Source organism: Marmota marmota, unplaced genomic scaffold (assembly GCF_001458135.2).
Source record: "Marmota marmota marmota unplaced genomic scaffold, marMar, whole genome shotgun sequence".
NCBI lineage: Eukaryota > Metazoa > Chordata > Mammalia > Rodentia > Sciuridae > Marmota > Marmota marmota.
Window position 1 is genome coordinate 451,986 of NW_026005674.1, and position 11,683 is coordinate 463,668.

General features: G+C 42.9%; 1 pseudogene; it reads left to right on the top strand.

The window, feature by feature from the left end:
- Window positions 1-9,302: 9,302 nt before the first annotated feature.
- LOC107160817 lies at window positions 9,303-10,326 on the top strand (annotated as a pseudogene).
- Window positions 10,327-11,683: the final 1,357 nt, after the last annotated feature.

Genomic DNA, 11,683 nt, shown 5'->3' on the forward strand with positions numbered 1-11,683 from the left:
TCTAAGATGAATTGCATGCACACACACACACACACACACACACACACACACACACAGTGAGATTTCATGTGGTTTAGAATAAGGTCCACAAAAACTAATAGAGCAATTTCCCCAGTTTGCCTAGTACTAAGAAAAGAAAGGAAAAATGTGCAGGAATATAAGAGAATCATAAGTAATGTCTCATCAGTCATCACATACCAATGTGCATTTTGGTTAAGGGGAGAATGAATGCTTGGATATTTCCATCTAATAAAGATCAAAAGCCCAGGTCATGAACCCAAACTTGGTTTTTCCATTCTCTGAAATGTAGATTGCTTTATTCCACAAATCTCTTTCTGAAGTTGTATATTTGAGTATTTTTCCTTCCATGTTTAAAAACCACCTCAGGGCATTCAGTCTCTTTCTTTACAAGTGTCTTTGCTTGTAATAAGTGATCAATAACTATTTGATAGCTTCAACAAGTTCAATAAAATGAAGATATAAATAGAAGTTGTTAGAATCAGAAAATATCTCATGTAATTAAATTAGACACTTAATCTGTTAGTGGTATTTAAGTATTTACTTTGTAAAAGTATTTTTGTTCTTGATTTCAACATGTCCATTAGATACAGTATTAACTGGAAGAGCAATAACACTATCCATTTTGGCTCTTGGCTTCTCACTGTAATGACCATATTGTTTGCTAGAACGAAAACAGGGATCACTGTTCCACAACAAGCCCATGTTTTAATGTCCAAAATTTCCTCTAAAAAGGGCCATTTCATCTACTAAAATAAGCCAGTGTGCTCAAATGTAATTCATGCACTATTCAAAAACTCCTAAGAGCTCATTATTGTGTTTCTTTTGGTGAAAAACAAAGCAAAAGTTTTCACCTGTAGAAATGGAATAGCATTTATCCCTGGGGCAAACACAATGACTTTTTCTTAATAGGACCTGTTTTGCACTCTAACTACTAGTTTACTAAGGTAAACTGTAAGCTCTATGTGCTTAAGAAATATGTATTATCACCATTGATTTCCCAACATCTAGGACACAGCTGATAAATAACAGGTCCTTAAATGGTTGAAAGGATGAATGATTATTTTAGTGTCTTTCTATTATGTCGCGATCCCTTGCCCGCAAGGAAGACGCAACTCAGGAATCTTCTTTCAGCAGTTTATTCAGGCCCTTGATAGTTCTTCTTCTCCCCCCGGATGCCCCTCCCAGCCTTAATAAAGCATCTCAAGCCCCAATGCAAAGCTGCCACGTGGAGCTTTCTCATAGGGTGGTGAAAAATCATGTGCCAACTCTCCCAAATAAGGAGTTGTTCGTCACAGACCACAGCGGAGCCAGCGCCATCTTGTAATGGCGACCATAGTCTGCACGAACGGCAGAAGCAGCTCACCACAGTGGCAGAAGCGGCTCACCACAGTTCCCCCTTTCTGTTTTCTTAAAACAATACAGGCGAGAGTAGAGGTCCTATCCCACTGTGCAGAAGTGGCTGCATAGTATGGCTCAGTCTTAAGGAGGGCCCTTCCCCAGATCCGAGACCATATCAGCCGACGCCTTTTTTCGTGGGGCGGGGAGTGGACGCGTCTAACCCGCATGCAATAGGACATGCTCTCCTTGAGGTCCACGTCAAGGATCACTCAAGTGCAGTGCTTTGCCTCGCATCCTGTATCGTGGCGATGGTGGACGAAGGGGGATAACTGAGGCTGAACTGTGGCTGTTTATAACGACAAACAAGTTGACAGCACCCTGAAAGAAAGGCACGGACTTTAAGACGATAGAAAAGCACTAGTGTGGAAACCCATCTGCGTGCAATGGCAGTAAGACCGGCAGAGTGCAAGGGCTTTCCAACACTAAGAGAATAGCAAGGAAGGTCATGTCGATCCCAGTGCAATGTTATAATAACTTGGGGTGCAACGACCATGACAAAGGTTTACTGTTTAAGATGCGCAAGCCAGACTTGAGGCGAGTTGCCATTTTCTAAAGCTGCAAGAGCTTGTATGATCATAGCCTTATCATGAGCACTGCGGGCCTTAAGGCGACAGAGAAACCACAAACAGAGGAACATACCGAAGCAACACATTGCACCAAAGATGCCTACCCCCACCCACTCTTTGAAGAAGGAAAAAGCAGAAGATATCCAATCGGTGAATTGACCCAAAGTCACGGGATCGACACGGGTACTGTTCAAGACAGCTATCTGGGTTAGTTGAGACTGGATCATGTCTTCCGCTGCCATGGACCAATTTCCGGCCAAATATTCGCCAATGATGCGGGAGGCATTCCTGGAATCATTAAATCTGACAGAGGTTATGCATAAATGTGCACGTTGGTCAACACAACCCAAAAGCACCAAGTCAGCCAATTCTTCTACCTGAGCTTGGAGTAAATCTATTCTTTGGTTGGCAGCTAAAATCCCTGACAAAATATGTTGATTAATTGTATTTTGGGATTCAAGTATGGTGGAAGTTTGTTGAACAACTTGATTAATGGTGGCAGCAGTTTGTACTTGACTGGCCATGGCCACTCCGGCCGTAACCGCTGCAGCAGCAGACACTGCCACAGCTGTCACTATAGCTGCCGTAATTCCAAAATCCCTGCGGACTCTAAGTAGTTCAACAATGGGGAATTTATCTGGGTCCGCAGTGACTGGGATTGGGACAAAAGTTGGAATTTTCATAACCACTGCTACAGTCCAAGAACCATTCCAACACTCAGATAAGAGACAGGTAATACTAGAACAATCCAGCATCCCCGACGAGGTGTCATTAGCCAAAAGGAGCAAGAACGGGGATTGGACGCAGACCATTGCAGGGGGCAATGTGGCATTATATAGCAAAGAGTTGAATGAAACAGATGTAAGTCTATTACCTCGTTCATTCTCCTTAACAGTGCCAGAAACATTAGCCAGCCAGCTTTTGACTCCCAGCAATTGAGCCAATGCAGAAATATCAGCTGAAGCCCCCTTCTCATTGGAAATCAGCCATTGAAACCAGGACCAACCTACTCCTGTAGAGGAGTTGGCACTGTTGTTAAAGTTATAAACATACCTCTTAAGAGAGGGGGAAAAGGAGAAACCTTTAGCAACTTGATGTTTCTCCCAAGAATGATCCTGACAAGGCGTAAATGTTGGGGGGAAACCAAGATTAGGAGTACAGTAAGGGGAGGCCTTGAAATGAGTGGCATTGTAAGTACTATTAGAAGAAGGAGGCACTGGGATTAGTACCTTGGAGATAATAGCCAAGGTAGTTATGTTTAAAGCAGAGCTATTTGCGGGGGTCCCTGAACCTGATTGCTTCCCTGAAACTACTTGGCTCAGTACGGCACTGATAATGTTCCCTGAGACCTGACTGGACCGCAATGGGTCCTCCCAGTTAGTCAAATTTTTGGTCTTAAGGCTGATGCAATTAGCGTTTCCAAGGCTGAAACAAAACACTCCTGTGAGATTAACTTGAGATTGATTAAAAATGCTCTCCATGTCCCCTCTAGGAGAGGCACAGGGAGCAGACATCTCACATGAGGTAGAGAAAAGAGTGGGGAGGACACTAGAATTACTATGAACCGGCATCGGCATTGGCCAAGCCCGTGCCACTGCCCACCACTGCATTGGTGTCGTCTGTGCCATCGGCACCAGCACCAGAACCAGAGCACGTAGCAGAGTGAAGATCCTCATCACGGGATTGCTGTGGTATCTCTTGTTGCTGGTCGGTTGATGTCAAGACTCTTCTTGTCAGGCGTTCAGGGACCCACAACGGTTCCGTGCGATCCTGGGGAAAAACACATACAGATCCTCGTGCCCATGTCAGCACGGGGTCGGGGCCGTTCCATTGGCCCGTAAGAACATCCTTCCACTTAACATAGCCAATTACAGAAGGCTGAGGAGACACATGTCTATCGGCCGCAGAGCGACCATGAATATCCAAATTCAAAAAATTAATGGTAAAGAGAGCCAAGGATAGGCGTTCTTTAGGAGTGTGTTCAGCTCCTATTCCCCCTTTTTGTTTTTGTAAAGTTTCCTTTAAGGTGCGATGAGCACGCTCAACAATGCCTTGTCCTTGAGGATTGTAAGGCAGACCATGAGTAAGTTGCACTCCCATGGTAGAACAAAAGGATGTAAATTGTCTTCCAGTATAAGCAGGTCCATTATCAGTCTTAAGGGATGCAGGAGCACCCCATGCTGCCCATGCTTCTAGGCAATGAGTGATAACATTACGTGCCTTTTCTCCCGATAAAGCAGAAGCATGAATAACTCCAGAGCACGTATCAACAGAAACATGTACATACTTGAGGTTACCAAAGTCAGGTATGTGTGTCACATCCATTTGCCAGACAACCAATGGCTTCAATCCCCGTGGATTCACTCCATAAGTAGGGGGATGAAGAAATGTGACACAATGGGGACATTGTAATACTATCTGACGAGCATCCGCTCTTGAAATGGAAAAACGCCTGCGCAGCGTTAAAGCATTAACATGGAAATTCTGGTGAAATAATTTAGCCCCCTCTAAGGAGGAAGCCAAGCATATCAACTGACCTCTAGTGGCTGAGTCCGCACAGGCATTACCCTGTGATAACGGACCAGGAAGAGAGGTATGAGCCCGGATGTGCATTGGATAAAAAGGAGCAGTGCGGCTACAGATAAGCTGTTGAAGCTGATTAAAGTAAGCAGATACATTATGGACATTACTAATAGCTCCCACGGCCTCCAGGACTTTTAGTGCTTGTACCACATAGATGGAGTCCGAAATAAGATTAAAAGGAAAAGAACACTGTTTAAAAACCTCAATAACAATTTGCAGTTCCACCCATTGTGGATTTCCAGGAGCAAATTGATGCTGAACAGGGGGAGAATCATTAATTACATAAGCTCCCATTCCAGACTTGGAACCATCAGTAAAAATATTAACAGCCCCCGGAATTGGATTGGGTGAAGTTACCTTAGGGAAAATGATGGGATGTTCTTTAACAAAATGGAGTAATGGATGGGAAGGGTAATGATTATCAATATCCCCTTGAAACGAGCAACATAGAATAGCCCAGTTGTCTAGAGTAGCACACAAAACATTAAGTTGAGCTTTAGTATAGGGTATAATAAGAGAAGAAGGTGATTGTCCGAAAAATTGAATGCTTTGTTGAATCCCTTTAAGTGCTAACGCTGCAACAGCATCAGGATAGTATTCTAAGGATTTTCCTGGGGATATATGTGGGTGGATCCATAGTAAAGGCCCATCTTGCCACAGTACTCCAGTAGGCTGCCGCATAGTGGCAAGCACACATAACTGGAAAGGTTTATTACTCTGGAGCCTGTATAAAGTAGCATGTTGTATAGCATCTTCTACTGTTATAAGGGCCGCTCTAGCCTCTTTGGTGAGGCTACGAGGAGAAGCAAGATCTGGATCACCCTTAAGGGTAGCATACAAAGGCTGGAGCACACCATTAGGAATGTGTAAATATCCCCTTATCCAATTAATATCTCCCAGCAGTTTTTGAAAATCATTTAGAGTTTGGAGATCCTGAGTTCTTATGGTGATTTTTTGTGGTTTTAATTTGTCATACCCAATTATCGCTCCCAAATACTCAATAGAATTTCCCGTTTGAACCTTTTCAGGTGCAATATGTAGCCCATATTGAGCTAACAGCTTTACTAATTCTTTATAGGCCTCATTAACTGTCTGCTCTAACTTAGCTGCCAATAACACATCATCCATATAATGAATGATCTTGATGGAGGAATACTTATGTCTGAGAGGTGCGAGTGCCTTCCCCACATACATCTGGCACATCGTGGGACTATTAGCCATTCCCTGCGGCAACACTACCCACTCAAACCTTAGATCTGGTTCCTCGTGGTTACACGAGGGAAGGGTGAAGGCAAAACGCTGTGAGTCTTTAGGATGCAAAGGAATAGAAAAGAAACAGTCTTTAATGTCAATAGCAATAATATGCCAGCCCTGAGGAACAGAGGATAGCAAAGGCAGCCCTCTTTGAATGGGCCCCATAAGTTGCATTTGAGCATTAACTGCTCGTAAATCATGCAGTAGGCGCCACTTTCCTGATTTTTTCTTAATAACAAATATGGGAGTATTCCATGGAGAAGTAGAAGGTTGGATGTGACCCAAGTCAAGTTGTTCTTTGACTAGATCATGGGCTGCTGCCAATTTAACCGAGGGAAGAGGCCACTGAGGCACCCAAACAGGCTCCTCGGTGAGCCATGTTATGGGTATTTGAGCCCCAGTGGCCCCTAGGAAAAACCCAGACCAAATCTGTTAAGCTTTTGATGACCTTGCACAGGATGCCTACGCCCCTGTAGGTGTTTACCTAGTCCTAGACCTGGCCTATACCCCATATTTTGCATAATCTGTTGAGACACTGGGGAATAGTCATTACTAAGAGTGAACCCCATGTCTGTCATCAGATCACGGCCCCATAAAGAGATAGGTAAATCAAGTACATAAGGCTGAAAGGTGCCATTGTGTCCTTCTGGGTCCTTCCAAGATAGATGTCTACAGCTGATTTGAGGGGCTTGGGCATATCCAAGTCCTCTCAGGGATTGATCAGAAGTCTGCATTGGCCATCCCTTAGACCAGTCCTTAAGGGCTATGATACTACGGTCTGCTCCTGTATCCAGCAATCCCACAATAGATTTACCTTCTATGCTTAATTCCAAAGTGGGGCGATTGCTCATATCTAGTGACAAATAGGCACAATCCCCTCCAGTGGTACCAGCAGGGAAGTGATTATGTAAGCTAGGCAAAATTAGTAATTGAGCAATCCGATCCCCTGGGGAGATAGACACAATGCCCTTTGGAGCCTCCACCATAACCTTTACTGCCCCTACAGTATCAGGGCTAATGACTCCGGGAAAGACATGAAGACCTTGTAAGATAGAGGATGCACGTCCAATTAGCAAACCTACAGTGCCAGGTGGTAAAGGCCCTTTGAACTCAGTTTCCACCAATTGGACTCCCATCTTAGGTGTTAATACGAGTCTGGAGGTGGAACAGAGGTCCAATCCCGCGGCACCTGTAGTGGCTCTCCGCGTCTCATGGGATGGCGCAGAGATGGCCATGTCTCGGGTTCGGGTGTGACATTCTCCACTGCCCCATATATTTGTGGGCCCTGGGGTCGGGGGCCCCTTCGGCCGTTTTTTGGCCCAGCTGAAATAGGCTGTCCATGGATGTCCTTCACTGATCTACACTCTCTTGCCCAATGCTTCCCCTTTTTACATTTAGGACACAGCCCCGGTTGACGAAGGCCATTGGAAGGGCCACCGTGAGGGGGTCCAGTAAAATTGTCTTTTTTGGGACATTCACGTCTGAAATGACCGGGTTGACCACAATGGAAGCATATTCCGGCACCAGGACTGCCCCCTTTTGCAATCCGAAGGACAGCAGCTGCAAGACCTGCGTTAGTTAAAGGTCCTCCAATCTCTCTACACACTTTCATCCATGCTTCTATGCCCTTATTTTTATAAGGAGTGATTGCCGCTTTACATTCCTTGGTGCATTGCTCAAAGACCAATTGCTTGATAAGGGGCATGGCTCTATCAGGATCCCCAAAAATCTTTCCAGCGGCATCCACCATTCTTGCTACAAAATCTGAAAAGGGTTCTGTAGGGCCTTGTAGAATCTTGGTCAAATTACCAGACACCTCTCCTCTATTTGGAAGCGACTTCCATGCCCGAATGCAAATGTTGTTAATTTGATCATATACCTCAAGAGGAAATCCTGTCTGTTGATTTGCAAATCTACCCTGCCCCAAAAGCATATCTTTGTCCCAATGGGGGTGTCCCGCCGCATGGTTTTGGGCGGCCTGCTCTATTGCGCCCTCTAGCATAAATGCTCTCCAGTCCAAATATTTACCCGGGGAAACACAAGCCCGAACAAGGCTAGCCCAATCAGAGGGAGTCATGCAGTATCTAGACAGACTCTCCACCTGAGTTAGTGTGAAGGCGGCATCCACCCCATAAGTGCGCACAGACTCCGCCAGGGTCTTCACAATTTTAAAATCTAAGGGTTCATGGAATCTTCCCCTATTGTCATCCTGAAAAACTGGATAAGCAAGACCCATCTCAGCGTTAACAGCCCTCCACGTTTGGGCATGGAAAGCCCGCCCCGAAACACCTCCACCATACGGCGGTGGATCCGGGGGATCGCTTTTCTTGAGCCCCTGTTTATTTCTGTTCCCTTCTCCTATAGCTAAACTCTCTAGCTGACGAGACAGCCTCCCGAGCTCTTCCTCCTCATCCTCCTCTTCCTCTGACCCACTTTCACATGGGGGTGTGCGCAGCATACTGAGATCTGGAGACAATCGTCTCCTCCCCTGTTTCACGCTCCGCACACTCCCATCCTCCTGAGGCACCTCACTTCCTGCCGTCTCCGATTTCTCCTCATGTAATTGCTCTAGAACTTCCTGTCCTTTAGTAAGTGCTTCCTGACATCTGCCATCTGTAAGGCAACTACGGACCATTTTCCAAAGGGGTATCACCCCACCCTCTAATATGCCCTGCTCAGAAGCAAAGTCAAGATCTTTGCCTAATTTATCCCAACTAGGTACAGTAAGGCTGCCCGAAAATGCAAACCACGGTGCAGCGATATCTACCTTCTGTAAAAATCTCTGTAAAGTACTATGTTTCACTTCCAGACCCTTAGAACGTAACAGGCCATCTAGGGCCAGAAGAAGCGGACTGGAAGGTGCGGCACCCATGACACAACAACAAAAGAAGCACAAAAAACAAAAGCAAAATGACACAACAAAAGAAACACAGAAAACAAAAGCGAAAGTAAAAGCGAAAGTACACAGTGCAGCTGCAATAAAATGTAATGCTCTCTCTTTCTTTACAGAGGAGCTGCCCCGCTTTGGTCGCGGATCCCACTTACTTGGGACTAACCGGTGCACCACCCCTGACTGCTGAAAGTTCTGGTTCCCGGGTTTCAGCACCACTTGTCGCGATCCCTTGCCCGCAAGGAAGACGCAACTCAGGAATCTTCTTTCAGCAGTTTATTCAGGCCCTTGATAGTTCTTCTTCTCCCCCCGGATGCCCCTCCCAGCCTTAATAAAGCATCTCAAGCCCCAATGCAAAGCTGCCACGTGGAGCTTTCTCATAGGGTGGTGAAAAATCATGTGCCAACTCTCCCAAATAAGGAGTTGTTTGTCACAGACCACAGCGGAGCCAGCGCCATCTTGTAATGGCGACCATAGTCTGCACGAACGGCAGAAGCGGCTCACCACAGTGGCAGAAGCGGCTCACCACACTATTACATTTCCCATATTTTTTTTTATTTTCCAGATGCTACCAGATTTGCATTTTCCAAATGATTTTGACAAACGTAACCACAAGGAATGGATTCCTCCTCTTGGGGTTTTCTGATGATCGCAAACTGCAGATCTTGTATGCTTTGCTCTTCTTGGTGTTGTACCTAGTGGCTTTGACAGGAAACTTCATCATTATCACCATCACAACACTGGAGTAGCACCTCCAATCTCCAATGTATTACTTCTTGAAGCAACTTTCCCTTCTGGACCTCTCCTTCATTTCCGTCACAGTCCCCCAGGCCATTGACAATTCACTGATGGATGATAACTATGTTTCATATGGCCAATGCATACTGCAGGTTTTCTTCTTCACATCTTTGGCCTGGACTGAGATAGCTATTCTTACAGTTATGTCTTATGACCGTTATACAGCCATTTGCTTCCCACTGCACTAAGAGGTCATCATGGATCTCAGAAATTGTAGATGGGCTGTGATAGCTGCGTGGGTGAGGGGAGGCATCTCAGGAATCTTATACACAGCAGCCACATTTTCTATCACATTCTGTAGGGTGAAAATAATCCATCAATTTTTCTGTGATGTCCCCCAATTACTGAAGCTCTCCTGTTCCAATGATTACCTAGGAGTGATCGGAGTAGCTGCTTTCATATCTGTGGTGGCATTAGCCAGCTTCATCTCCATTGCCCTCTCCTATGTTCACATATTCTCCACAGTTCTAAGGATACCCTCTGCTGAAGGCCGGTCTAAGGTATTCTCTACCTGCTTGCCCCACCTCTTTGTTGTCTCATTTTTTTTTCTCTCTACAGGCATCTGTGCATATCTAAAACCAACTTCAGATTCTCCATCTGCATTTGACCTTATGGTATCCATCTTTTACACAGTAATACCTCCAACACTCAACCCTATTATCTATAGTCTGAGGAATGAGGCCATGAAGGGTGCGCTAAGAAACTTACTTTGGGACAGAGAATTCACTGGGAAAAATACACTTTTGTCCTGTTGTTAGTGGTTGTTCAATATTACATGCAAGGAACTTTTTGGTAATTGGATCCCTCAATTTGTGAAGTTAATGAAGCAATAGAATTACTTCCTGTAGATAAACGTGTAATATAACCATTGTCATTGAATAAACTTTTCCCTTAATTTATTGAACATTTTATTCATTGAAATATTTTTTGAAAAAAAAAATCATAGCATATGTTTCAAAAACTTTTGTATAACTAAAATTACAACAATAAGAATAAAAAGTGATAATATTTACCCACAGTTTCACCTACCAAACAACTATTTTCATTTTAATCTATTTAAGTTTAAATATTCATCTTAAGTTTTATCTTCATATATACCAGTTTTGCATACTGGTTTAAATTTGTAGGTCATTACTATGTTTAACCACATAGTTTTACTATGCTAATTTTCTTTAATGCATCATATTCAATTAAACTAATCTGAAAATACAAGTCATCATTTACCTTTTTCACATATGCTACTTATTTTCAATTTTTCACTCTTATAAGTAAAGCTGAAAGCAGAAGCTCTTCATAATTTCAAAGTATGGGTTGTGAAATCAAAGTGCACAAATTGTTCAGTGCTCTTGAGACCATATTTCTTTCCAAAAATATTTGATAATTTTGTTACCATTTTGTTACCACAATTTTGTTAATTCATGCAACAAATATTCATAGAGAACTATTAGCTGATTGAAGTCATAACAGGTGCCTGCAACACAAAAATACAGATACAGCATTTAAATTGCAGGGACTTTTTAAAATAATAGCAATATTTTACCTTTTGTAATTTTTTTCAAATATTTGATATCTCAAGAAATTAAACATATTCACAATACTTATTTTCCATATTATTTATTTTAGCTTTACATATTTCTTATTTTATGAAAAGCTTTATAAGTATTACAATTCTGTTTTATGATGGCAAAAACATTTTCTCAAGTCCTTTGTATTTCAAATTTTCAAGCCTTTTTTCTATGCAAACCTTATAGCAAGTAAGCTGAATATGAGCTGTTAATGTTGTGGTAACAAAGCTTAAGCAGTTCAGGTAATTAAGACATAATCATAAATGACTCACAATTAGCTCTTTTACCTCCTTGTTCTCAGGCCATTCAAGCAGACAACAATAACATGTGAATTATATTTGTTTCTTTTTAAGTTTCACCCCAGTGAAATATTTTAACATAATTTTCTGAAATTTTCTCTCACTGACCTATTATTTTAATGAACCCACAGAATTATAAAATAAATACATAAATTTCTATTTATATTCTATTCTTTCAACTCTCTTTATTATATATAAATATTTTTGTGAATTAAACAATATTGTATTGATTTTACTGCATATTTGAGTAGAAGAGCCGCTCTTTACAATTTTGTTGTCTTCTATACTTTCACAGATAAATTTTTAACA